Source organism: Vidua chalybeata, chromosome 4, assembly GCF_026979565.1.
Source record: "Vidua chalybeata isolate OUT-0048 chromosome 4, bVidCha1 merged haplotype, whole genome shotgun sequence".
NCBI classification, from domain to species: domain Eukaryota; kingdom Metazoa; phylum Chordata; class Aves; order Passeriformes; family Viduidae; genus Vidua; species Vidua chalybeata.
Window position 1 is genome coordinate 51392994 of NC_071533.1, and position 13650 is coordinate 51406643.

Consider the following 13650-nt stretch of genomic DNA (forward strand, 5'->3'; position numbering starts at 1 on the left):
AAGTGACAGTCCTCTCTATTAGCTGTGCAGAAGAGCTTTCTTTCTGACAATCATACTGAGCAGCTCATCTTCCTGATCCCTTGAGGCAACGGTGCTCACAATATGGCTTTGTTTTCCTCATATAAGAGGTATATAAAGATTACTTATTTTCATCACTTGTAATTGGTATCTTGTAGAATTTGCTGCCTATATTCATTAGAGGAAAAAAAGTAAACAGGATTATATGCTTAAATTCCTCAAAATATTTATTAGATTTTTATTATTAGGAACTTATTAGTTCCTAATAATACAAACTTTACAAATGCCATTTTTGTTTCTGCTCTGTGTTCTAGAGCTTCTGGTATTCCATGCCTGTAAGAATTTTCTTGCTTGTCCCCCCAAATGACATATTTCTGTGGTTTATTCTTTTGTTTTTTTTTCATTAAGTGGCTATCAGTACACAGATATATGTAAATTTAACAAAGATAAACAAAAAAAAAAAGAGAATATAATATTTTTCATGTTTAGTTAATATTTTCAGTATTTAATTTTCAATTATTTGTCTTTCTTTAGACAGCTAATGTATTTTCAGTGTATTTTTTTAAGCTTTTGTCAATAATCTCTGTAGGGATTTTTTGTCCTGAATGGCATAACTTGAGAAAGACATGTTTTGAAGGGCAAAATCCTCCAAGTGTGTTTTGCAGTGTGTTGTTGTTTAATTTTATTTAGTCAGTTGTTTTATTAATGTTAGTTAGGTTTGTTCCTTGTACTCCCCCATTTTTCCCCTCACAGTGGTTTGTTTCAAGTTGTTTACCCCGAGAGTTCCCGTCACTTGGATCCCCAGGTACCTGTCAATCTCCTCACCTCTCCCTGTTTTCTCCTTGTTTGGTCCCATCAGTCAGGGTTTATTCACTCCCTGTTGGTTGTTGATCCTGTAACTACCCCAGCTTCTTCAAGAAAGTTCTGTATCAATCACCCCACCTTAGCCTTTCTATTTGTCCCAGGACTTTGTGCCCACCTCTGTTATGTTACTGTTGGTTGTTATAATCGACGTCATCCCTCTCTTGTTTGTCCCCATTGGGCGAAACAGGTTTCCACCTCTGTCCGCCCACTCCCTATTTAATCTGCTGCCATCTTTTGTTTCTCTGGCATTTGTCACTGCACCCACCCAGAGAGCACCTTTGTTCCTGCGCCGCCTGGGGGAATAAAGACTCTTTGGGCTCGCAAACAAGTGTCCTTCTCTCATCTCTTCATCTCTTCTCAGCGTGTGAAGCTACCAAAGCTGTGTAACCCATGCCGCAGCACTCAGCACTACCAGCGTGGCAGACGCCATTCCCCTGGAGTGCCCGCTCACGTGGCGGCCACCCGGCCTCGCACGGGCAGAGCTAGCCAGCGCACCTTGTCTGCTTGAGGTCATAGCAGGTAGCTGCCTCAGCAGTGCTGTTGTCTACATAAAATTAAATTTGTCATCTCATTCTTCAGTTACCTATTGTCATGATCACTGGTTGGAATTTTTCATTGGAAGACTAAAAATTATTATGTATTACTTTACAATTTTGCCATGTCACTTTTCCCTATCTTTAGTGTTTCCCTAATGTTAGATCTTTTTAAAGGTTGAAAACTACCTCTTATTTTCCTCTTCCCTCTATGTAATGTGGCCTATTAACCCAATTGGTAAACAAGTATAAGTGGCTCCATTTTGAATTTAAGGTAATTTTAAGGAATATAGTCCTTCTTGTTTTATTGACAAAAATTACAAAAAATGTTAGAATTGCCTTTAAAAATAATTTTTCCATCTAATTATACAGTTTATATATAGGAAGTATTTGGTATTGAAGTTATTGGATCCATAAACTCATTAATATCCAAGGGCTCAGTATTGGATCCTTTAATATCTTTACCAATGATCTGGACTAGGGAATTGGGTGCACCCTCAGTAAATTCACACATGACATCGAGTTGGTTGAGAGTGTTGATATTCTGGAGGACTTGGAGGCTCTGCAGAAGGACCTGGACAGGACAAACTGGTGGGCCAAGGCCAGCACTATGAGGTTCAACAAGGCCCTCTGCCAGGTTCTGCACTTGGATCACAAGGCAGTGCTACAGGCTGGGGCAGAGTGGATGGAAAACTGCCCAGCAGAAAAGGACCTGGGAGTGCTGGTCCACAGGCGGCTGAACATGAGCCAGGGTGTGCGCAGGTGGCCAAGGAGGCCAATGGCATCCTGGCCTGTGTCAGCAACAATGGGGCCAGCAGGACCAGGGCAGTGATTCCCCTGCACTTGGCACTGATGAGGCCACAACTCAAATCTGGTGTTCAGTTTTGGCCCCTCACTAGAGGAAAGATATTGAGACAGTTTTCTTCAGCACAAATTCTTGGAAATGTTATGCAGATGTATACTTTAGCATTAACATTCAAGATGCTAATACACAGTAAGAGTACAGAATATGGTTGCTGCATCTGAGAACAAGTCCAAGGAATGCCAAAGGGGAGCTTATTTTCTGTGTTACATGGGAGTGTTTCTACCATAAATTTTGACAATTCTTACAAAACTAGTCTTCCATAGATATCAGCACACATTAGTGTGAAATTGCAGACTAGTAAGTCCATTTTTAGCATGATTCACATGGCAGTAAGAGCACAGATATAGATTAACTTTAATGGTGCTTTTAAAAATATTAGAAAGCACTTATATAGGTTTTTACATGTGCGTTAGGGAATTAGATTTATTTGGTCTGACAAGTAGATAGGTGCCAAATGTAGCGAATAGTAGGTGTATAATATGTACAAAAATGATTACTTTCCCCTTTGGAATCCTTTTTCCAAATATCCTGGAAACTAGTAAACAAAAAAGTCCCCTTAGATCATAATTTAAGCACATAATTTAACATATGTACTATTTGAAGGCAGCTTGAAAGTTTTAAATTTTTATGGAAGCTGAGATCAAACTAGTTACAGAATAATCATGCAGTTCTCCATTTTACTTGCTTCTAAGACCATTATTTAAACCATCCTATGTTTTCATGGCTAATAGTGATTAACTGATTAAATGCACTGCAAAAAGAAACTATAGTTAAACCAGCTGATCATTATCTTAAAAAGTGCATAAAGAAACTCAGCAACTCCTAAAAAGCACAGTTGATTTCATAACCTCTACTTGTACTAGAAGATCCTTTTTAAATGTTGAAATCTCCAGAAATTTGCTTTGCTGGGTCTGGCAGTGATGATGTAATGGAGGGGAAAGGTACATACAATTTCCCTTTTTCTTTATCTTCTTTGTAAGCAATGTGAAGACAAATCTGAAACAGAAATACTTGGGTAAATGCATCAGCTCAACTGCAAATATTTGTCAGTTCTACTTCAGTGTGGCTCCAAATGACATCAAGACCTTGCTCTTCTCAGTGTAAATACACAAGAGGTGATGTAAGAAATGGCCCTGTCCCTAGATAATTGACATTTTACAGATAGGTTTGCAAACAAACACCACTTTCAGTGTCATTCTAACAGCAAGATGCTCTACTGAACCAGAGGTTCCATTGCTGTACTGGCTTCATGTTGTGCCTGCTGGAATAACCCTCATTGAGATCCCATCTCTGGACTCCTCTGCATTTTACCCTAAGAAGAAGACAAGAGAAAACTTTCCCCGGACAAAAACTGCCCTGTGTTCTGGAACAGCTGTAATAACCCTTGTTGATCCTAGAATGGAGCAACTATTTTATGAGGAACATGTGAGAGACTTGGGGCTGTAGTCTGGAGGAGAGGAGACTCCATGAGACACTACTGTGGCCTTTCAGCACTTTGAGAGGGACTATGAAAAAGATGGGAAAAAGTTTTTTTCAGGGCCTGTTGTTCTAAGACAAGGGGTAATGGTTTTAATCTAAAAGAAGGTCAACTTAGGTAGTGGGTTTTCTGGGGGTTTTAGGGGGTTTTTGTTTGTTTGTTTTACAATTAGTGTGGTAAGACACTGGAACAAGTTGTCCAGACAGGTTGTGGATGCCCTATCCACATCCAGTGGAGGCATTCAAGGTCAGCTTGAATGAAGGTCTAACAAACCTGATCTAATTGAAGGTGTCCCTGCTCATCACAGAAGGTTTGGACTAGATAACCTTTAAAAGGCCCTTTCAATTCAAACTAGTTTATTATTCTAGGACACAACAATTTGTTCTAGAAGCTTTTTTTTTTTTTTTTAAGTAGCTCATCAAATAGATTTTTTTCATCCGAAGATGAATCCTGCATTGATTTGTTTATATTTGTCATGAATACCTTTTTCTACTTCCAGGGAACAGAGACAATGGAGCATCTATTATTTTGCAATATCACCTGCTAAAAAGATTATTGAAAGTTTTATTTGTGTAATACAAATAGAAGTAAAAGCAGTGAATGGTTCATCAATAAGATTATACTAATCATCCTACAATCAGGAGCATAGCTCATTAAGTGTATAAAGATTAAGCACTTAGTAAAAGGTACATTCCTTAATTTTTTGCAGATGATAATGCATATTAAAAAAAAATTTCTACATAAACAAGACAAAATCACATGTCACCTTACTAATTTTGTTTCTACATCTATAGTCTGAAGAATAATTTTAAGGGAATTCAAGCTATATATAGTCTGTAGATAAGATTTAATTTTAAATTGCTTTTAGTCTACTTATCTTCACAAGCACTAGAACAACTCTTATAATAATTATGAATTCAAATATACATCAAATGATATTTATGTACCTAATTTAAAAGATTTTTAAAAGCCAAACACAGTTTAAAACTTGCATCCTAGTAAATGATGTCATCATGTGTCCATTCTAGTAATTTTTATAAGGCAGATGGTTTGTAAACTTACACTCCAGTATTCACGCTAAAATTGTAAAAGACAAGATGAAACATGATTTGAGTCCTACTGACCAGAAAAAACATACGTACTGGGAATGGATTATTTCCAAGTTATACAACACAATTTAAAATCTATGGGACAAGTGCAAGGTTCACTTATTTCTTTTACAGTGGCAGCACTTACTTCAGAAAAGTGAACATAAAATGTGATTTGTTAAATCTGCACTGCTAGGATAGCATACCTGCTGTCACCAATTTGTAACCTGCTGTCATCAATTTGTTATCTATTTCTCCTATGTTTAGGATCCTCTGCCAGCCCACGAAATATTTCCTTTTTTTTCCAAAGCAAATATATTCAATGCAATAGAGCTTTTTATCCTTCAACTCAAGCATTGGATAAATTGAAAGTAAAAATCCTCAAAAGCCAAATTACCAAAATAGTGTTTGTTTCCATTCTCAGCTTCATCTCATTCCATCCTTTTTTTTTTTCTCTTTTTTTTTTTTTCTTTTTCTTTTTTTTTGCACTTTGCCATTATCTTGTGTCTTGCAGGTTGTTTTAAAAGCCCTCTGAGAAGCATGCCAGGGAGTCCTTTATAGTATATGAAAAAAATCCTAACCAGCAGCTGAAAATATCTTTAGTTCGTGCTGTTATTTCAGTCTCATGATGTGCTATTTAAACATTACAAAAAAAAAAAAAAAAAAAAAAAAAAAAATTAGGTACTCAGTCTGATGGATCAGAAAGGGGTTACAGTCAAAATTAATTCCTGATATGTTAGTTTGGAATAAATTTTTTTAACTACTTCAGTACTTGAAAGGCAGATCCTTAAATGGACAATGGTTGCAACAGCAAACACAATCTTCATGTTATACACTGTGAAAAAAAAAAAGTAAAAGGTTTTGTGCAGGAGAGAAGGTCAAGCAATACTGAAAGAGGAGAGATATGCTTAACCCTGCCCTTACCCGGAAGAAAGAGGTGTGGCTTATGCCACCTACCAGTGTTACGGGAGTGCAATTAAAATGTTTTCCCAGTTACAAAGTTTCCCTATATATGCCCTTGTGGCTTACATTTTTCTGAACTATGCATTTTTCACAGTTTTAATGGTCTTTTTATTTAAAATATTGTCAGTTTGGGTTTTTATTTGCTGTTTTTGTTTGGGTTTAATTTTGTGTTTGTTTGTTTACTTGTTTGTGGGTGGGTTTTTTCTGTTTGTTATTTTTTGTTTATTTGCTTGTTTTATTTTGGTTGTTTCCCCAAAATATGGTACCAATTACAAAAGAAAAAGCTGGGTAATAGTAAAAGCAGATGTAGTGACATTTTTGTTAAAAACTGTAGCTTCGAGAAAAGGCCATAAATTAACTTATTAATAATAATTTTAAAAAAGATAAATTGATTAGCTTTATTAATTTTGATTTGAATGCACTTTTTCTAGCTTATATTCACACTTAGGGCAATACAACTCATTAAGGAAAAGGTAACAGCTCAAAAAAAAGAAAACCCTGCTCTTGAATTTGAAAATGGGTAGGAATTAAAACCACAAGTCTCCTCTAAGGTTATGACAGGTAGCATAGATATTTCATATGTACAGTTTATAGCATGAGGAAATTCATCAGATGGTGTAGTTGCTTCAGTGGGAAATCTGCCCCCACATACAAGCTGGTAAAATCAGGACAAGCTGCTAAAGGTGCTTCTTTCCAATATGTCATAGCATCACATCAGCCACCCTGGGAAAGATTTTTGCCTCTGTACAAAGAACTTAATTTTATTACTGCCAGATTATAAACATAAAAATGCCTCTGTTGTTTTTGTGCCCAACTTACCTCCTAAAAGACAGTTTATTTCACTGGTGTCACAGATTTCTTTCTTGTCCAAGTGGATAATGCCTTTATTTGCCTGGGTAGAATAGAAGGAAGTGTATGGAAAGGACATGCTGGTAATTTTCCAAACCAAGACATATCATAAGGAAGACTTCCTTAATTTGTATGCTAATTATGCTAATTACTTTTATTGTGGAAAAACATTTGTCAGATGCCTGTGGTGACAGAATAGAAGAAAGGACCTGTGAAGATGACATGCAGCAAGAAAGAAGTATGAAGTGGAACATAAACTGGCAATAGCAGCTGAAGATATGGAGCACCCAAAAACTGTAGAGCACGAAAAAATGGACAAGATTTATGTCTTTCTTTCAGCCATTTTATGGCATATTTTTGCTATTGTCATACACCATACACAAGAGAGTATCAGCAGCAAGTAACAGAAAGCATTTGATACTTTATCCATCTTGTACTCACTTCATGCTTTGCTATCAGTTACATGATTACATCAGCATGTCTGTCACCATTCCATACATTCAAAAGGCTATTTCTGCCTTAAAACTGATGAAGGCAGATTAGATTCTCCCGCAACTGAATCAGTTCTCTGTGGGTAAAATGGGCAATGGGACATATCTCTCCCTCACACACACCTATTGCTGTCATTACCTATCAGTAATTACCTATTACAGTGCTAGTTATACTTGCACAATGCTACAAAATATATATACTTATTTTAAGTAAAATGGCTGTAATTTTGACAGAACAGTTATTTTTTTGTGTGTTCATTATCCACATTACATATACAATCTTTCCACAATGCACAATGGTATGTCACTGAAAGTTTTTGAATTCTTTTGGCATAAAACTAGCTGGCCATGGTCTTGCCATATATATTTACCACAAGTTATAGAGCAGTTTATTAGTTAGCAAGAACTTAGGATGATCTGAAATGCTGGGTTCTATCTTCAGGTTATAGAAAAAAAATCCCCTGAAGTTGTTAGTAGGAACATTAGCTTATAGAACAATAGTCTTAAAAACTATTTGGTACAATGAGTGAGATGATAGTTTTTCAGTAAAGGAGGGTAAGGGATGTCACTCAGAAGCTAAGTGGCCCCCCAGACGGCCACTTACTGCAGTTCCCCAAGCACTCACTGGTATTGAGGGGAGCAATACTAGCATTCAAAGCAAATATTTCATCCAAATTGTAGATCCTGAAGGTCCTGTAGGTCCTGCTACTATTAAGTCTCTTGTTTTGCAAATCCCCATGGTATTATTGGGACCATGACATGCCGTCACAGATGGGAGTCAGAATTGGGTCTGATTTTTTGTAGGGGTCACTGATTTGTGCACTACCCTGAAATTGACCTGGAAAATTAATGAGCCGGTATGGGTAGGTCAGTGGCTCCTGAAAGCTGAAAAAGTGCACGCCTTACAAAACCTGGTTAATGAACAATTGCAAGCAGGACATATTGTCCCCTCCACAAGCCAGTGGAACTCTCCTGTATTTGTCATTCAGAAAAGAAGTGGTAACTGGCATTTGCTGCATGATTTCAGAGAAACAAATGCAGCCATGGAAGACATAGGAGTCCTGCAGCCAGGCCTCCCATCACCTACCATGATTCCTCAAAATTGGCATTTGACAATCATTGATTTGAAAGATTGTTTTTTCACAATTCCTCTGTACCCAGAGGAAGCACCAAAATTTGCCTTTTCAGTGCCCAGTTTAAATATGCAAGAACCTTTGCAAAGATTCCTCTGGGCAGTTTTACCCCTCAAGCCTGCAGATGTGAATTTCAGAAGGTAAATATATCACATTGGTAATATGGACATGTACTTAATTAACATGAAAATTGTACAACTCACCTTTATTTTTTGTATGTGCATATGTACATAATAAAAGCACCTTTTGTTTTAGGTTTTTTTTTTTTAAACAGACTCTTCAACAAAACACCTTTTAAAAATTTTATTTTTAAATATAATTTTTCACTGGACTAGACAGAAATATTTGCATACCTATTCAATATAGTTTACCCAGAAAATTCATAACTGGGATGCTGCATCTCATTGCAAGTCTATTTCTACAAGCAGATGATGTCACTATGTAGAAAATACTGTGCAAAATTATAATATGTATTGGCTACATTTAGTATAAACTATAATAGTAGATGGTAGAGATTTTGAGCCTTAGGCCATAAAATTCAACAAATGCAATCATTCTTCTGGTAACACTAACATTAACTCAGTTTTGGAAAGCTGAGTAACTGGGCACACTGGTCAACTCTTAAAATTCAGTATATTTTGACAGTCACCACATAATTGAATCTGAAATGTTTCATTTATTCTCCATTCTGCATGGATGAAATGTCAAATCAGAATGACTTAACTGTGCATAAATTCTGACATTTTAGGGAGAATGACTATGGAAAAGTCTCATTTAACTATATGGTATATTTCAAGTTTGGTAGTAGCCTCTTCTAGGTTTGACTACAGACCTGTGGATGGAGTAATGCCACAGCAGCAGATCAGTTGGTGGAAAAGGTGAGGAGACAGGGCATCACAATAAATTCACTGAAAATACTCCCCAAAAGGCAAAGTTTAATTGCTAGGTTGTTCTCTTGGAAGAACTTACCTCCTTTTCATACAGTCAGCCAGAAATGTAAAAGGTCACAAGTTCATAGAGAAGTGTGACTAGATTCCCTTTACTGCTACCATGGCATTTGGAGTCAGTTGTTTAAAATAATAAATAATAAATAATAAATAATAAATAATAAATAATCTTCATGTCTGGACATGAAGATGGACACCTGCTAGGATGTGTACAAAGGCACACTCTTGGTGAAGAGCTCATAGGAGAACTGCTTACCTCCTAGTTCTTTACTGGTGGCTTCAATTCCCACACTTGGACCATGTATGCGTGTCAAATGAGGGAACTGCCAGGACAAAAAAGCTGCAAAGAGAGATAAAGATCAGAGCTAGGAAAAATACATATTCCTACCTCTTCCTTCTTACTTGACAGAAAACCTGTGCTGAACAGAATTGCATGAGATGAAAAGAGAGTAGACAGAAGAAAAAATACCTCTGGACACAGCAGAGAGATTATTGTCAGGGATATGTCTATTCCAAAATGAGGACTGAAATGTGACCATGAAGGGGGCATATGTCACTGCAGTAAGGCAAATATATTTGAACATTTCCAAACATATGACCAGATAACTGGTAAACAGCTAAATATTTAAAAATAATCAAATGGCTAACTAAGGAATAAAAGGTGGAGAGTAAAAAAGTAAACATGTCCTTTTTACAAAGTGGTTTTAGTTATTTATTTAGTTATACATTTCACAAGGCTGTGAGTTCTCTGAAACACAGCAATGTGAGTTAGATGAGAGCCTACCTGGGCACTGTCAGGAGAAACCTGTGTTTTGGCAGTATCCAGCAGGTAAACAAAGGGAAGGCACTAGCACTGTATGAACTGGCTGTAACCTTTGGCAGCTGGTTGTGCAGAGTGGGCCCAGCAGCACCAATGCCACCCCCCCCCACCCCCAGACACTGCTTGCTGTGATTCAGTGCACTTACTGCAGTCATCCCTGTGTCTCAGAATGCATTAGCTGGAAGAATAGGATTTGACTCTATGACTAAGATATTTATAGTCCTGTCAAAACCCTGATTTTTTTTTTTTTTTTTTGTACTATTACGAAGAAGTAAGTATCCTTTGGGAGGGTAGAGTGCTCTATATGAAAATTATTAACTCAACAGAAAGATGCAGCAATGAAAAATGGGCAGTGAAGAGAAATTATACTGGTGAATCATAGCTTTTTGTGGTGGAAACTGATAGCTGTCAGGTTGGTCAGTGATGATGACAATGGCCACAGGTCTATGTAAAGGTCTCCCAGAGCTTGCATCACTCTCAGTATCTCAGTGACTTGACAAGTATGTGGTCTTTGATACCTCCCCATGTACAACTCTGGAGGTAATTGAACAACTTATTTGAAATATCAGTCTTTGGTGAACAGTGGGAATTATTCAGGTAGCCTAGAGAAAGAGAAGTTTTTATTTAAGCTTTCCAGATTCCTGACATAGTCCATCAAAGTTACCCTAATTTTTAACTGTCAATATATTTTAAATGTTTTATTTCACTCATATTCCTATACACAAACGAAAAACTAAAAATATTTTAATTACTCTACTTGAGAAAAATAGGCAAGACAGCATATATTTTATCTTTCTTCCTTTAACAGTATCATATTCCCAATGATCACTTTCCTATCTAATTTTTCTCAGCTTAGTAATAAAACAACAATTAACTTGCATAGTTATGAAAAATGCTGTTGGGGCCCCAATTCCACTAAGGGGTTTTCAGCTGACTAGCCCCACCGGGGGTCCCCGTATGCACCCCTGGACACCCAGTCCCTTCCAGAGCTCTGCTACAGGCATTTCTGTCCTTTACCCAGTCACCAGTCATTTCTGCCCTTGTCCTGTCCTCAGACCTCTGGTGTTGACCTGTTTCTTGCTGGTAGTCGAGGGACTGGAGTCCCTAGAAGGATCCAGAGCTCAACTCTACCTTGCCTGGGAGAGTCTGGGCCTGTCAGCAGACCTTGCTGATGGCACGGTGCCCTGCCCACTCTGCTCAGCCCCACACTGAGGAGCTGTGTGCTGGCCCGCAGGAGCACTGCCTCTGCTGTCCTTACTTCATCTCCAGGCTTGTATTCCCTCATGGAACAGCCCCATGCTTGCTGCACCTTGGCAAGGTTTTAGGCATGACAAAAAAGCAGTCTGCTGCTCTGCTGTGTTGTGCTGTTGAATTGATCTAATTTCAGTGCAAGTTAACTATGGGTTACTTTAAGTATTAGAAAATACTACATAAAATATCTATTATATTCCCATCTTTCACGTGTAAGTACTTGGAATTAAACACAGTAGTAGCTTAGGGAATTACATGGATTTTGTGAAACAGCATCTTTTTTAGATATTTAGTTTTGAATGAGGGGTACCAAATAAAAATTTATACAAAATGCAGAAGTCCAAGAAAGTTTCTGCATAATGAAGGTTAAAGAAAATATGCTGATTTGTGCAACAGAACTGTAATAATTCTTTAGCAATGCAAGTAAAATCTTCTTGGGGGTGTCTTCAGGAGTCACAGAATATTGTCTATGCTGTGGTATTTTATTATGTATCAGGAATTCTTGATGCAAAATGATGGTGTAGGAAAGACAAAAGACCTGAGAGACTCCTTTAAAGAAAGAACACATAAAATCAAAATAGAAGCAGACATATCGCTTGAGAAAGCAGGGGCCAGCTGAACTTTTAGGGATTCTGGAAATACAGCATTCCATCCTGGTGGTTCCAATACAGGGTTAGTGCTCACAGAAGTGAATTCAGCAGAGGACCCCAAGCTGGCCAGGGGCTGGAGAAGTTTTTCTGCCAATTGGGCTGAAGAGCTGGGCTTGTCCAGCATGGAAGAGAGTTTCAGGGGGACCTAAAAGCAGCCCTTCAGCATCTACATGTGGTGATCAAGAAAACAGAAAGATATACTGTGAAGAAAGTTAATTCTACCCCGGACAAAGCCAGCACACTACTGCTTGCAGAAGTTTCCTTTCCTTAGGTGCTGAAAGCTGGAGCGCTAGTGAAAAATACAGCAGAGAATTGGGGAAGGCTGAAAGTCAAAAATTGTGAAGAGAGATAGTCAGGTCAGATGCAAGGAAAATGTGGTCCCTCCTGAGGACAGCCAAGCTGCATAACAGACTGCCCAGAGAGGTTGGCAGTTTTTGAGATTGCCCTGAGCAATCTGGTCTGACCTCAGAGCTGGACATGCTGTGAGCAGGAGATTGGCCTGGAGACTTCCTGGGGTCCCATCCAACCTGGACACTGCTTTGATCACTCCTCATTTAATGCAGTAATAATGGTAGAGTTGGAAACAATATGGTTCATAATATATTGAACAAATTCATAATTATATGGCTTATATAAATCAATAAGGTGGATGTAGGTATCAGAGAAATGTTTCATTTCCAACAGAACTGACCAATGTTGCTTTAAGCCTATTAGTCTAACACAGGGACAGAGAATGGGCAGGAAGGAGATTGAATGAAAAACTAAGTACACACTCAAAATCACAGCTGGATAAAAAAAAAAAGTCTATCTTTGTTTTTTTTTGCTGGAGAAAATTTAAAAATAGTTAAAAAAAAATTGAAGTCTAAGGAGAGTACTTTTCAAGACAGATAAAATATGACTTGGAATTTTCAAAAGTCATATCCTAGATTTAAAGTGAAGTGTCTGCAGTGTCATTTTAGGTTTAAAGAACTAGAGAAGATTTTTTTTTTTTTTTTCAGAAAAGGGGTGCTTTACACATAACAAGCAGAGTGTGACAGTCTAACACTTGAAATTTCTAAGCAAATATTTCCTAAGGATTATGTCAGGGATAGCAATCAAACAATATTACTCTCCCTATAAACATTAGATATATATTTAATATATTTATAGATGTAGTGGTCTCTAAAACAGGGTTTGGGCATTAAAAAAACTTGCAGCAGTTTGTTCACTCACGACTTCTAAAAGATGGAAAGTTTTTCTTTTCCTCAGTGCCCCCAAAAAGCATTAACCTGCTGCTCTGGGTGACTTTCTAAAGCTTATAATTGGCCCATTCCCAGGAGCTGGTCAGCAATCACAGAATCCACGCAGAGGGAGGTCAGGGAGCCAAGTCCATGTCTCAAAAGCACACGTTCGAGAAACCCAGTTCCCTTTTTAAAATAACAAACCGGCAATTAAAGCCGTGCGAGCAGTTTGACGCCGTCCTCTCGGGAAGGCCTCAGGCCCCGCTCGGCCCCGCGCGGTGCCAGGGCGGCGCGAGCGCCAGGGGGCGCTGCAGCCCCGCGCACGAGGCGCGGCCGAGCCCCGCCCGCGGCCCGCGCGGCACCGCGCACCGCCCGCTGCTCCGGACAGCGCCGCACGGACACACGGACACAAACACACACACAGGCACACAGACACACGGACACACAGACACACGGACACACAGACACACACAGACACACA

General features: G+C 38.4%; 1 long non-coding RNA gene across 5 annotated transcripts; it reads right to left on the reverse strand.

The window, feature by feature from the left end:
- Positions 1-1445: 1445 nt before the first annotated feature.
- On the reverse strand, positions 1446-13452 carry LOC128786969 (uncharacterized). 5 transcript variants are annotated; one of them, XR_008430524.1, is made up of 5 exons: positions 13218-13445; positions 9485-9568; positions 6628-6700; positions 5243-5478; positions 1446-3276 (listed from the first exon to the last, which is right to left on the reverse strand). It is a non-coding gene; the product is annotated as an uncharacterized LOC128786969 (long non-coding RNA). The 5 variants fall into 5 exon arrangements; XR_008430525.1 differs by lacking the exon at positions 5243-5478 and having other exon boundaries at positions 13374-13452; XR_008430522.1 differs by lacking the exon at positions 5243-5478 and having other exon boundaries at positions 13218-13439.
- Positions 13453-13650: the final 198 nt, after the last annotated feature.